Below are 15,836 nucleotides of genomic sequence, written 5' to 3'. Positions count from 1 at the left end.
GGAGATGTGGGCAATATACTCTCATGGCTGTCACTGTCCACTCTTTCACTACAGAGAGTTACTCTCTGCACGGATTTGGGAAGCGGTTCAGTCGTGATTCCAATATATCACTTTTCTTAAGGATAAATTTAGAAGGGGAAGATTAGCCTGACTTGTAGTTCAATAGGCTCATTCCTATATTTCTTGGCAAGAGTCCCCTTCCTTTGGAGACCAAACTAATTTTACAGAGTCCAGAATGGTCAGGATAGAAAGTATGAATTACCCAATGAAACATTGAGAGTGATGGTCAAAAGGATTAGTCTTGTATTCATCTGTTGGTCCTTGAAGTCACGTGTTATTATCTTAGGGACACAGTATCATCCAAAGGTCTCTGATTTAATATATTCTGAATGGTGACACCCATCCTTTCATATTACTGCCATTGAGCTGGTGCTTCAGCTGTGCCTTTAGAAAGCCATTCCAACATGCTAGATAGATCTAAATGGTGCTGTATGCGTTATGATCAGCAAATCCAGTGGTCATATATCCACTCCCATACTTCTTTTACTGTTAAATGAGTCCCCTGGTCACGTTTTGCTGTGTGAATATCTATAAGCCCCTGCATAGACTGGATAAAGCTTCATGGGCAGGAACAACTCATACCTGAAATTGGTAACTATCTTTCTGAGGATAAACTTGTAGTCCTTCCAGTAAAGAAGGGGCTTTATGTCGTTGAGTTGTTATTAAGTGGCCAGTTGATGTCCTTGAGGAATTATGCAATATGTGATATGCAGTATTGGTCTTTGTTGCTGACATGTTTGACAGTAACAAACAGAAGTAACTAGATAGACCTTGGTAAGCAGGAATCAGTGGTGTTGGGCTGATAATAACCTCTGTGTCTGCCACCATGGGATTCCAATCATGTTGCTATTATGTCAGTTTTGATGGCCAATGATAAAGGCTAGTTTAAGTCAACTGATCTATATGATTGCTCCATACTTCTTTAGTGGTGGATGCTTCCTGTTGAGCATTAACATGTTATACAAAAATCTTCACTTTTCATGATCATTCAAATGGCATTGTTCATGTAAATAACTCTCTGAATTTTTAGTTCTTTTCTTTTCTAGCTCTTAACCAGGAACAATAAACAAATTCTCACATCAGGTCACTTCTCCTTTAACCAAATAGGATGAGCAGGTGCATACTTACTCATACTTAGGTGTAAGTACACCTGTGCCCATTGGGAAAATTTCCTCTCTCCACTGTCTTTCATGTATACTCTTGTATGTGGCTATGGTACAATTTCTGTTGATTTTAGCTTTGCAACCATGCATCAAGCTAGCTCATGTATAAGCTAAGTTTGGTCTTTTTCCTCCTCTTGTTTTCATGAGGAACAGCCCATAGAACCTGTGAACTCAATGTGAGCAAGGTGATGGGTTTCAGAGTCTAACAGGCAGGACCACCAATCAATTACCCTCCCCGCAGTCAAAGATCTGATAGTTTTCCAAACTAATGTGTAGTTACTAAAAATAATTATGATAAATATTTTTAAAGATTATAAAAGACAAAATAGATATAGTAGTTGAGGAGATGGGTAATTTCAAGATCTTTGGAAACTGTAAAAAGTAACTAAATGGAAATCATAGAACTAAAAAATAAAATATTTAAAATGAAAATTTTACCGGGTAATTTTTATAGCATATTGGACACAATAGAAAAAGGATCAGTGATCTTTAAGACTTGTCAATTGATTTTTACCACATTGAAGCACTGAGAGGAAAAAGTTTTGAAAAAAGTATAAAGAGCCTCAATGACCTGAGGAAACATGACAAGAAATTTAACATACATGTAATTAGAGGCTCAGAGGAAGAGAAGAGAGAATGAGACAGAAAAGTATCTGAAAGACATTAGATAAAAATTTTCTAATTTTGATTACAGATACCAATCTATAAATGGAAGGAGCTCAGCCAACCACAGATAGGGTACATACGAAGAAAACAGGACCTAGGCCCATCAGCCAAATTGCTGAAATCCAGAAGTTAAAAAAAAAAAATCATAAAAACAGCTAGAGTAAAAACATATTGCATAAAAGAGAACAATAATATAATAGCAACTGACGTTGCATCAGAAAAGTAGATATTGAAAAACAATTAAGTGACACCTTCGAGTGCCTAATAAAAAAGAAAACATCTGTCAACCTAAAATTCTATATGACATAAAAATACCTTGGAAAAATTAAAGTAAAATAAACATTATTTTATATAAACAAGGTTGGGAGATTTTGTTATCAGCAGAGGAAGTCATACAGGCTGAAAGGAAATTACACCAGATGAAAATTCAGACTTATAGGAACTCAGAACCCTAGATGGGGCATGGTGGCTCTTCCCAGCACTTTGGGAGTCCGAGGCAGGCGGATCATCTGAGATCAGGAGTGTGAGACCAGCCTGGTCAACATGGCAAAACCCCGTTTCTACTAAAGGTACAAAAATTAGCTTGGTGTGGTGGTGGGCAGCTGTAGTCCCAGCTACTCAGGCGACTGAGACAGGAGAATCGTTTGAACCGGGGAGGCAAAGTTTGTGGTGAGCCAAGATAGCGCCACTGCACTCCCAGCCTGGGCTTTAAGAGGGAGACTCTGTCCAAAAAAAAAAAAAAAACACAAAACAAAAAAAACAAAACAAAACCTTAGAAAAGAGAAATGAATGGGTAAATATAAAGGGTTATTTTTCCTTCTTTTCTTAATTTCCTTAAAAGACAATTCATTTGTTAAAGAAAATTTATAGCAATGTGTATGGGGTTTATAACATAAGTAGAAGAAAAATAAATAATAACAACTGCACAAATGCTAGGAAGAGGTTTAAATGGAATTATGTTTTTGCAAATTTATTACATTATATGTGAAGTAGTATCATGTTAATTTGAAGTAGAATGTGTTATATTCAAGATTTATATTGAAACCCCTAAAGAAATTTACTTAAACACAATAAAGTAATATTGAAAATAATAATGTGGGAGATAGAATATAATATTAAAATATTAAATTATTTGAAAAGAGAAAAACCAGTAGCAAAAAGATAAATAGGCAAACAAATGTAATCAAAAGGCAGAGATTGGCAGGGTTGATTGCTACTTACAAGAGGCTCTTTACACATTAAGATACAATCAGGTTGATGATATATCACCACAAGATATACTGAGCAAACATCAAACATAATAAAGCTTATGTAAGCTACGTCCTTATCAGACACAATAGACTTCAAACAAGGAGATTTACCTGAAATAAGGAGGGTCATTTCATAATGATAACACCACCAATGAATCAAGAAGATATAAAAATTCTAAATACAACCATCTAATAATAGATAAATATGCAAACATAGTTGAAGATTTTAATACACTTTTCTAGTAATTGATAAAACAGTCAGTAAGGATATTGTTAGTAAGCATATGAAAGATTGGACAATCTATCAATCAGTTTAACCTAACTGACATTTATAGAACATAACACCAAACCAGTTCTTTATTTGAATCTTACAGGGATGGATGCATTTTGGAATACATAATTACTTGTACTTTTAGAAAGACAACTTAATATATATAATATTCAGATCTACTATATCTTTATCTATAATTATCTAAAAATCTCTAAAAACTAAATTTTTTGATAAGCTTGAAGCCAACGCTATTTTAGTGGCAGAACCTGACCCGACATGAGGCACGTGTTGCTTCTCAGCTTTCTCTTAGTCATAGTTGATGCTACAACTAATGGTTTACTGTTTGCTTGTTATTTTACAGTTTTTTAACAGGATGTCCAATCTTTTGGCTTCCCTGGGCCATGTTGGAAGAAAAAGAATTGTCTTGAGCCATACATAAAATGTACTAACACTAAGGACAGCTAAAGAACTAAGAAAAGAAAATCACAACAAAATCTCATAATTTTTAAGAAAGTTTGAATTTGTGTTGGGCTGCATTCAAAGCCATCCTGGGCTGCATGTGGCCCACCGGCCACAGGTTGGACCAGCTTGCTTTATAATTAACTATCCCATGAAAGATTTGAGATAGCTAAAGAGAACCCTGTCAGTAACAGATAAAGAAAAAAGAAAGCATCTGTCAATATCTAAAGGGCAGAAAACAGAGTACTGCAGAGGCTTCAAAACAAACATAAAGTGGAAGACTTTAAGGGATTTCCTGACACTAACAAGGTGATAACATTAAACCTTATTAGTTCACCAAATGTGCATCAGTGAAAGTACAGTAGCGCTAGAAAAAACTAACATTGAAGAAATGTTGAACATTAATGATGATTTGGCTGTTATGCATTGCTTCAAGGGAAAATTATGAGATGGAATATGCTGAAATAGGTTTAAATATAGTGAAGCAAGGAGATAATTGTGAGCATGATGCTAATTTTGTGGGAAAAAATACTCTAGGTGATATAGTGAAACTGATCTGTTAATTGTTGGCCTCAAACAATATTCTAGCGATTGAGGGCAGTTGAAACAATTAAGAAGCTGCTTGGATAGATATCCATGTTAATGCTCCAGATGACATTGAAAGGCAGCTTTAAAAGGCCATATCTCTTGAAAATATTATGAAGTGAAAGAAGCCAGTCACAAAACACCACATACCTACCATATGATTCCATTCTTATAAAAGTCAAGAATGGAGAATTATATAGAGACAGAAAGTAGACTTGTGAATGCTTAGGGCTTTGAGGGAATGGGGAGGAAGGAGTGATAGCAAAAGAGTATGAGATTTATTTTTAAGGTGATAAAAATATTGTAAAATTTATCTGAGTAGTTGGCCATCAGCAAGATGGTGAAATAGGAGATTATAGCCCTCATACCTTTACTGAAACATTGGTTTTGCTAAACAACCGCTCATGAAAATACCTCTGTGGCGTTTTCTGGGGAGTCTGGTAAGACAATTCAAGTGCTTCAACCAAGCAGAGAATCTAATAATAGATGTATCAAAGATGATTTTTAAAAAGCAGTTTTACTTTACCTGCATCATCCCTCCCTAGAGGTGGCACAACTCAGTGTCAAGAAAGAATTCTTCAGGCTGTGATATCTTCCATAGGGTAAAGTGAGACTGCAGTGAGCACCTAGTTTCCCCAGCTTCACATATGTTGTCCAAGAGGCTCATATTACTGAAGGGATGTTCATGGCCAAACAGCCTGCAGAGAGCTAGGAGAAGAAAAAAGGGTCAGTAGTTTACTGCAACCGCTGTGTGGATTTCAAAACTGGCTGCAGATCCTACTAACTGAATTGTGAATGCCACCAAGAAGCTCGCCCACAGACTTCACTGGATGTCTGACCTGCACACCCCGCCAACCAGTAGACACATGTATAGCTCTCTGAAAACACTCCTGAGACAGCACAAGTGAGGCTCTGCAGATAGAGTACATGGGCCCCTGCAGACAGTACAAAGACAGTAGCTAACTTGACTCTGGATGATTGGGAGAAAGTACACAGTCTTGAACACTTTAGAGGACTGCCCTAGGGAAAATAAACAGGAGGCTATGAGTACCAGGCTAGACTTTGCAGGATTAAGAAAAGGCACAAAAATCCTAAAGTATTTCTTTCAAGAGGGAAAAGGAGCCACAAGGAAGCCTTATTCATAAATAAGGCCTTGGAGAGACCCTTAGAATCTCTGAACTGGGCTGATTATGAAAAAATTTTTCTCCCAAAGACAGTCAGTAAAGACTAGAAGAGGGGACTACTTGTCAAATGGAAAAAAGAACATGAAGGATCAAGGACATGAAACATCACCAAAGGAACAAAATAGAGCTCCAGTGCCTGAACCCAAAGGATGAAAATCTATGAATTGCCTGACAAAGAATTCAAAATAATCATCTTAAAGAAGCTGAGTGAGCTACAAGAGAACAAATCAAATAAAGGATATAAGAAAAACAATAATGAACACAATTTGAAATTCAACAAAGAGATACAAACCTTTAAAAAAATAACAAACAGAAATCCTGGCCCTTAGGAATACAATGAATGAAATGAAAAAAAAAAATCAATAAAGAACTTCAGTAGCAGATTCAGTTAGGCAGAAGGAATCAGTGAACTTGAAGACAGACCATTTGAAATTTCTATTCAACAGAAAAAAAATATAAGAAGGAAAAAGTGGAGAAATACTAGGGGACTCACAAGACAATGAAAAAGTGAAACAATATACAATAGTCCATCTTTTTCCATGGTGGATTTGTTTTGAGACCCCCAGTGGATGTCTGAAGCCATGGATGGTACCAAATCTTAAATATACTATGATTTTTCCTATGCCTACATACCTTTAATAAAGTTTAGTTTACAAATTAGCAGTAACAGATGAGTAACGATAACTAAAAATAAAACAATAATAACAATGTACTGTAAAAAAGTTGTGTGGATGTGGTCTCTCTCTCTCTGAAAATATCATATTGCACTGTATTCACCTTTCTTCCTCTTTGAATTATGTGATGTGAGTTAATAAAACGCCTAACTGATGAGTAGAAGTGAAGTGAATGATGTAGGCACTGTGACATACCATTAGACTACCATTGACCTCCTTATGATATGTCAGAAAGAAGGACCATCTGCTTTAGGTGATCCTGGGTTATCCAGGTATAATGATGTCAGTGGTTAGATGTCAGGAGTAAATGTTGTCAATGATCCTTGATAGTTGAAGGTCTTTTTGGTGAAATGTTTTGTTAGAACATTGTAATAGAAGCTGTCTCTTTCTTTTTAACTACTCAAAGTATTGCTGCAGAGATTGTAATTCTTAGGTGATCATACGATTAACTTGAATGGTACATTCCATCTGAGGATCATATTTCATAATTATGCCCTTTAAGATCTGTGCAGTTTGAAAAACTTTGGCAAATTTAGGTAATGTCTACATTTCTGATTCTGTTTCAGTTTCTTCTTCTTCTTCTTCTTCTTCCTCTGTAGATGGCTCAACAAGTTCTTTCAATTTCTAATGGGTTAGCACTTTTCAATGGACTTTAATATGTTCTTCCACTTCTTCATCAAACATATCAGAACGTTTTTCTTCACCAACTTGTCTTGCTGCATGAATAATTTTTCTAACTTTTCTCATTGTCTGTCCCTCCCAATATCCCCCAACTAAGACTTTAAAATCATTTATGACCTCATTCCATAAGTTATTCCAGCAAGCATTTAGATTTTATTTCATCCCTGGCAGTTTGATGAAAGATACTGCATTAGCAATAGTGAATAATTTCCAGCCCCACATTATGTCCAGATTAAGGTCTGAATTAATGCTGATAGAATGTGATCAAACACCAGGTGAGTATGTGGCCTTGACAAATGAAATGATGCCCTGGTCAAGAGGCTGAAGTGATGCAGTATTTGGAGGTAAAAGTACAACCTTGACATTTTTATTTTCACACCAAACAAATTCATCATTAGGTCTATACATAATTTAACATCACTTCAGGTCATATTTTATCAACAAATGAGTTTGCACAAATTTTTTTACAGTTGTTTCTGGAACATTTACATTGCAGAAATGCAAAAAAGGAATTATTGCTATGGAGAAGAAAGTGACAACTGACATCCGAGCTGTCCAGTAGATATACACATTTAAATTTTATATTTTCTGGTATCCACATTAAGAAAAGAGAAACAGATTAAATTTAACAATAGTTTTATTTACCCATTATATTCAAAATATCACCATTTCAACATGTAATCAATATGAAATTATTAATGAGACATTTTACATTTTTTCATATTGCATCTTTGAAATATAATGTAATTTTATCCTTCCAGGAAAACTCATTTTGTACTACTCACATTTCAAAAGCTCAAAAGCTACATATGGCTAGTGCTATCATATTACACAGTGCAGATCTATGTAACTGAGGTGTATCTTATGTAACATAGTGATAGTATTGGTGAAAAACCTCAAGTTCTGCAAAATTGAACACTAAAAATAAACAGGACTAATGGAAAAACTAAGAATGGAATATATATATCACTCAAAACCCATGCAACTTTGGTAAACTGAGCCATAATGAATCAATGATTTGTATCTGGAAAAATAGCACAAAAAGCCCAGTGAGGCAGCTCAGCTTCCAGAATTAATTTTAAAAGTTCAGAGTTGTTATATTGGCAATATTTTACATAGAATGGTGCTGATATTGCCAAGGAGTATGGATGGAAATATTCTGTTAGCTATATATTCTTTTCTTTTAGATGCACTTTACCTGTTATTTCTAGTTTGCTGGGAGTTTTTGTCATGGATAGATGTGTATTTTTGTCAAATGCCTTTTCTGTATCTACTGAAATAACCATATAGGTTTTTTTTTTTTAAAGTGCTGATATAGGTTAACTGAATGCATTATTTTTAATAGACTATTTTTAGAGAAGATTTAGTTTAGCAGCAAAATTGAGTCGAAGATACGGAGATTCCCTACATATTCCCTAGTTCAATAGATGCATAGCCTCTCCCCGTTAACATCCTGCACCCAAGTAGTACATTTCTGACGATCAATTGTCCCTGCACTGACATATCATTATCACTCGGAGTCCATAGTTTAGGATTAACCCTTGGTGTTGTACATTCTACGAATTTGCAGAAGCATATAATGACATGTACCCACTATCATAGTATCATTCAGAGTAGTTTTACTGCCCCCAGAATTCTCTGTGCTCTGCCTATTCATCCCTCCTTCTACCCTCGCCAAACATCTGGCAACTACTGATCTTTTTGCTGTCTCCATGGTTTCGCCCTCTCCAGAATGTCACATACTTGGAATCATACAGAATGTAGATTTTTCAGGCTGGATTATTTCACTTAGTAATACACATATGTCTCTTCCATGTCTCCTCATGGCTTGATAACTCTTTTTTTTTTAGTGCTGAATAATGTTTCATTGTCTGAATGTACCACAGTTTATTTATTTCTTCACCTACTAAAGGATATCTTGGTTGCTTTCAAGTTTTGCTAATTATTTTTTAAAATCTGCTATAAACATCCATGTGTAGGTTTTTGTGTGGACATGAGTCTTCAATTTCTTTGCATAAATACCAAGGAGTGGGATTGCTGGATCATATGGCAAGAGTATGTTTAGTTTGTAAGAAACTGCCAAATTGTCCTCCAAAATTGCTGTTCCAGCTTGCATTCCCACCAGTGGTGAATGAGAGTTCCTGTGTTCCACATTCCTGTCAGCATTTGGTGTTTTAACCTTTGCCCACTCTAACAGGTGCGTAGTGTTGTCTCCTTGTTTTAGTTCACATTTCCCTGATGACCTATGATGTGGAGCACTTTTTAGTTAAATTATTTCTTTTTCAATGATTAATCAGCTTTATATTCTCAATATAAATTACACATAATCTTGTATTTATCTTATAATGCATTACTGTGTTCAATTTACTAGTCTTACATTTTGGTGAGATTTTTTCTTCTATGTTCATGAACGGTATTAGTTCCTTGTTTTTACTTCTTGTAATGTATTTGTCTGAATTTGGAATGAGATTGTTTTTGTATGATTGGCATTATTTCTCCATAAATATTTAGTAGAATTTTTTGCTCAAGACGTCTGGGCCTGACGTTTTCTCTGATGGGATGGTTATCTATTCCTTCTCATGAGAACTTTAGTAGTTTATGACTTTCAACATTATCTCATTTTATCTAAGTTGTACGTCACACATATCTATTGCTTACAGATAGCATGGCACTTATGTATATTTCTTAAGTCTTCTCTTTAAGGAACTTAAGTTTGTAAGAGAAAAACAAATAACTCCATTAAAAACAAATAACTCCATTAAAAAATGATCAAAGGACATGAACAGACACTTCTCAAAAGAAGACATGGCCAGGCGCGGTGGCTTACGCCTGTAATCCCAGCACTTTGGGAGGCTGAGGCAGGCGGATCACCTTACGTCAGGAGTTGGAGATCGTCCTGGCCAACATGGTGAAACCCATCTCTACTAAAAATACAAAAATTAACCAGGCGTGGTGGCGCACACCTGCAGTCCCAGCTACTCGGGAGGCTGAGGCAGGAGAATTGCTGGAACTAGAGAGGCAGAGTTTGCAGTGAGCCGAGATTGTGCCACTGCACTCCAGCCTGGGTGACAGAGCGAGACTCCATCTAAAAACAAAAACAAACAAACAAACAAAAAAACAGAGTACATACAGGCAGTCATCAAGCATATGAAAAAAAAATTTCAATATCATGGATCATTAAAGAAATGCAAATCAAAACCACAATGAGATGCCTTTTCAACCAGTCAGAATGGCCATTATTATAAAGTCAAAAAAATTATAGATGCTGGTGAGGTAATGGAGAAAAGGAAATGCTTATACACTGTGGGTGGGAGTGTAAATTTGTTCAACTATTGTGGAAGACAATGTAGCAATTCCTCAAAGTCTAGGGGCAGAAATACCATTCAACCCAGCAATCCCATTACTGGGCATATACCCCAAGAAATACAAATCATTCTGCCATAAAGACATATGCACACGAATGTTCATTGCAGCACTGTTCACAATAACAAAGACATGGAATCAACCTAAATGCCCATCAATGACAGATTGGCTAAAGAAAATGTGGTATATATACACCATGGAATACTATGCAGTCATTCAAAAGAATGAGATCATGTATTTTGTGAGAATATAGACGGTACTGGAGGCCATTATTCTTAGCAAACTAATACAGGGACAGAAAACCAAGTACTGCATGTTCTTATAAGTGGGAGCTAAATGATGAGAATTTATGAACACAAAGAAGGAAACAATAGAGAGGGTGAGAGGAGGGAGAGGAGCAGAAAAGATAACTAAAGTCATAAGGAGCAAAGTCATAAGAAGGAACAGGGTAAGATGTGAGGCCGGGAAGGTCAGCAGGGGTCAAACACTTCAGAGCCTTGCAGGTCATGACAAGAAGTTTTACATGTAGGCTCAGTATTTTGGGATTGCAGCTCTCCTCCTCCCACCACCCAGAAATGGGAAATCATTAAATCAGATTATAACATACATAAAGTTTACTCTGGCTAGTGTGAAGAATAGGTGAAGATCAGAGACCCTGGGTACAGGGCCTAATACCTGGATAATGAAATAATATGTACAACAAAACCCTCTGACACGTGTTCACCTATGCAACAAACCTTCATGGGTACCCCCAAACCTAAAATAAAAGTTAAAAAAATAAAATTATAAACATAGAAAGGAAATTTTCTGTAGACTGTCTAATGTAACTCAATGTATATCATAATTCTTAAAGCAGATATTTCTACTTAACTGTATACATAATTTTTCTTGATTAAGTGTATGTAACAGGTTACATTAGTTAAGTATAATTTTACCTCAAATTACAAAGTTTTCTATTATTTTTCTTTGATTTCTAATTGAAAGTTCTGCTTTGTATACCAATTTTTTCACCAAGCATACTTGGTAAGCTGTAGGCTTACATGAAAATCATTCATTAGTTACTAATTTCAGTGTTGAGTTATTTAGGTCACAACTTCACGGACTTCGATTGTTTGGCAAGGTATTAATTCATTCAGCAAATGTCACTTATAGACTATATGTTAGGCATATGGTGAGAAGTCAGTGGTGATTCAAACCAGAGATTTTCCTAGCTTTATAGCACTTACAGCTTAGTAGTAGATAAAAATTCAAATATTCACATCAAGAAATGTACAATTGTTATTCTAAAAAAATCCTATAGAAGAAAAAAATATGCCTGCATGAGACCCTGTAATGGGAGAATTTCATCTGGTTAGGAAATTTAGATGAGACTTTTCCAAAGAAGTGACACTAGAATGAGATTTGAGGAGTGAGAAGTTAAGTGAATGGCGAGCAAAGGTAATTTAAGTAGGAAACCCAGCATGTGCTAAGGATCTCTGCCTGCTGGAAGTATGTCAGGTGTGAAGAGTAGATAAAGGGCAGCTTAGCTGGAGCAAAGTCATAAGAAGGAACAGGGTAAGATGTGAGGCTGGAAAGGTCAGCAGGGGCCAAACACTTCAGAGACTTGCAGGTCATGACAAGAAGTTTTACCTGTAGGCTCAGTATTGTGGGATTGCAGCTCTCCTCTTCCCACCACCCAGAAATGGGAAATCATTAAATCAGATTATAACACACATAAAGTTTACTCCAGCTATAGCATGAAGAATAGGTGAAGATCAGAGTAAATGCAGGAATGCCAAAGGTGAGATAGTAGCTTAGACTGAATGGGAGTGGGACTAGAAGATAGGCTTGGAGAAATTTGAAAGGAATTTGAATTTGCAGGGAAAATTGACATCACATTGAGATTGGTAAGGCATGAGTAGTGAGATGTGATAAGTGCCTGAAAGGCCTACTAAGTTCCTTGCCTTTGGTTTGGATGCAAAGATGATGGTTCCATAAACTGAGATAGGAAGAAAGGGAGGAAAATAAAGTTGTAGGTTATTTTAGTCTGCTCAGGCTGCTATAACAAAGTGTTACACACTAAGGGACTTAAACAATAGACATTTATTTCTCATAGTTCTGAAGGCTGAGAAGTCTAAGATCAAAGTTCTGACAGATCTGGATCCTGGGGAAGGCTCTCTACCTGATTTGCAGATGGCCCCTTTGCTGTGTCATCACATGGCAGAGAGAGAGAAAAAGATCTGGTCTCTCTCCCTCTGCTTATAAAGTCACTAATCCCATCAGGGGGCCCCACCCTCATGAACTCATCTCAACCTAATTATTTCCCAAAGGCCCCACCTCCTAATGTGATTACATTAGGGTTAGGGCTTCAAGGTATGAATGTTGGGGGAACAAATACATTCAGTCCGTGACACAGGCAGAGGAGGGCTATGAACAAAATCTTGAATGTAAGGCTCTTGAGATATGCCAAAGGAAATGAGGAATAGGCAGTATGATACATATCTGATCTTAGAGGAGAAATCTCATCTAGAAATATGAATTTCTTGAAAGAGATTACTTGGGCTTTAAATATTTTAGACAATATTTCGATAAAGGGAAAGGACCTTACATTTATGGGATAGCATATGTAGATTACAACATTGGGTTTCAAGTTTCCATCTATTCCCACAAGTCTTTGAGGTCTATTATTACTTCTATTATATAGGTAAAGACTTTGACCATCAGAGAATTTAATTTGCCTAAAGGTATTCAGAAAGTGCAGAGTTGGAATTGGACAACAGACCTTTTAATTTCAACTCCTAGATTCTTTTCTTTAATTTAAGACAGTCTTAAGTGACTTGAAATATTTATGTGTACCTAAACACTTTTCTTAAACATTTCAAATACTCTATACTACATTTTTAAAATTATTTACACAATTCATGAAAAAAACGTGCTGAGAAACAGTATACTTAATTCTTATTCTTTAAAAAAATTCTATACATTTTAAAGGAATGGACTTCATTCATTTGACTTATGAAAACCCATTTTAGCCATCTTCAGTTTCACATGATAGCAAAAAGACAGATGAGAGAAGCTATGACTAGAAAAAGAAATTTCAAATCTGCTTTAAAGAGGCAAGTTTGTGATTACTTTGCATACTGATGAAAATAAGCATTTTTGATTTATCCAAGGGATGTGACCCATTTATTGTCTAATTTTTGAATTTTTTTACAGACTTATCTTTGCCAGTCTACTAAGGCCTTTTCAAGGGCAAGGTCCTTGTTTTGTTTATTATTCTTGCCTTCATTGTTATATCACTAATCTTTATGACCATCTCTGGTGTATTAGCAATTACCCAGGAGATGCTGTGGATAAATAAACTGGATTCTAAATATCTTTCAAGGTGTTACGTGACCACAATTTTCATGCAGCTTCTCTAACTACCCTAACTCATAGCCACCTCTTCCTTCTCTAAATTCTTAGTCTGAATCACATGTGTAATCATAAGCATATTTTTTGTTCTAATTATAGTATTATATTTCTATTTCCTAACAACCAAATTACTAGATCCCTAAGTAAAAGGACCACATGTTATAATTGTTTGGGTTATTAGTTCATTGATTGAAACTCTAATTGGGAATGTTTAGCAAATCCTACTTTTTCTGTCCAACCTTTCCTAATTTCCCCAGGCTAAGCTGATGAAATGATTGCTTACTAGCAACCAAATTGTTTAGTTCACAATTGAATTTCTGTCTTCTTGGTTAGCTTTTTATCTCCTCAAGGGTAGATATCTTAGAGAACACTTTGTTGATTGTAAAGGGCAAAAACAAACTAGAAACATTTTCAGAAAATAAAGAAGTGTTATAAGGATGCTCACTTGGCCCAAAGGTAGCAATAATGCTGGACTTCAGAAATAACTGGAAATAATGCTGCTAATCCCTAAAATATCTTATCTGGAATCATCTCTGATTTTCTTGCTCTCTTTAGATACCTCTTTTGTCAGTTTTCTAATCTATTGGGTAGAAATTTGGCCCTGGACTTCTTTAGGGCTTTAACCATTTCTGCCTGGCTTCATAGGGGTCCTTTGGGAGGGCAGCCAGAGGCACTGGGAAAAGACCAGAGGGAAAAGGGAATCTCCAGCTGAACTTCATAACAATTTGAACTGATCAAGAAGTCTCCTGACCAGAACTCAGGGGAGGGCGTGAGTCTGGTGTGCAGACTCCAAAGGCTGGGAAAGAAGGAAAGTCATACTTGCTTTTGCAGCTGGGAGGCAGGTAGCCTGGGGCACATTCTCAGCCCTGCTTGCCCATTGCCTGGAAACAGTCTGGTGCTGTTGGAGGGGCAGGGTGGGAGTGACACTGGCCCTTTGAATTGCATAGGAGTATGGTGAGGCCTGTGACTGCTGGCTTTCTCCCACTTCCCTGACAACCCTGCATGACACAGTAGCGACAGCCATAATCCTCCTAGGAACATAACTTCATTGATCTGGGAACCTCATCCTCATCTCCCACAGCAGCCACATCAAGACCCACCAAAGGAGAGTCTGAACTCAGACATGCCTAGCCCTGCCCTCACCCAGTGGACCTTCTCTACCCACCCTGGTAACTGAAGACAAAGGGCATATACTCTTGGGAGTTCTAGAGTCCTGCACACCACCTGTTCCTCACCATATTACAGCTGATGCTCTCTGGAAAGCACCACCTCCCAGCAGAGGACCAACCAGCACAAAAATAGTGCATTATACCACCAGAGCTAAGAACCCTCACAGAGTCCATTTTATCCCACTGCCACCTCTACCAGAACAGTTGCTGGTATCCATGACTAAGAGAGCCACAGGCGGTTCACATCACAGGACTCTGTGCAGATAACCCCCAGTACCAGCCCAGAGAGAGGCTAGATCCAGAAGAGAGATAACAATCACTACAGCTTGGCTCTCAGGAAACCACCTCCATGGGAAAAGCAGGAAAGTACTACCTCAAGGGAACACTCCTGGGACAAAAGAATTTGAACAACAGCCTTCAGGCCTAGACCTTCCCTCTGACAGAGTGTACCCAAATGAAAAGCAACTAGAAAAACAGCTCTGGTAATATGACAAAACAAGGTTCTTTAACACCCTCCAAAAATAACACTAGCTCACTAACAATGGACCCAAACCAAGAAGAAATCCCTGATATACCTGAAAAAGAATTCAGGAGGTTGGTTATTAAGCTAATCAGGAAGGCACGAGAGAAAGGTGAAGCCCAATGTAGGGAAATCCAAAAAAAAAAAAAAAAAAGATACAAGAAGTGAAGGGAGAAATATTAAATGAAATAGATAGCATTAATGAAAAACAATCAAAACCTCAGGAATAAATGGACACACTTTTAGTAATGCAAAATGCTCTGGAAAGTCTCAGCAATAGACTAGAACAAGTAGAAGAAAGAAATTCAGAGCTTGACAATAAGGTCTTCGAATTAACCAAATCCAATGAAGACAAAGAAGAATAAGAAAATATAAACAAAGCATCCAAGAAGTCTGGG

Source organism: Macaca mulatta, chromosome 2, assembly GCF_049350105.2.
Source record: "Macaca mulatta isolate MMU2019108-1 chromosome 2, T2T-MMU8v2.0, whole genome shotgun sequence".
NCBI lineage: Eukaryota > Metazoa > Chordata > Mammalia > Primates > Cercopithecidae > Macaca > Macaca mulatta.
This window is presented reverse-complemented; position numbering follows the sequence as displayed.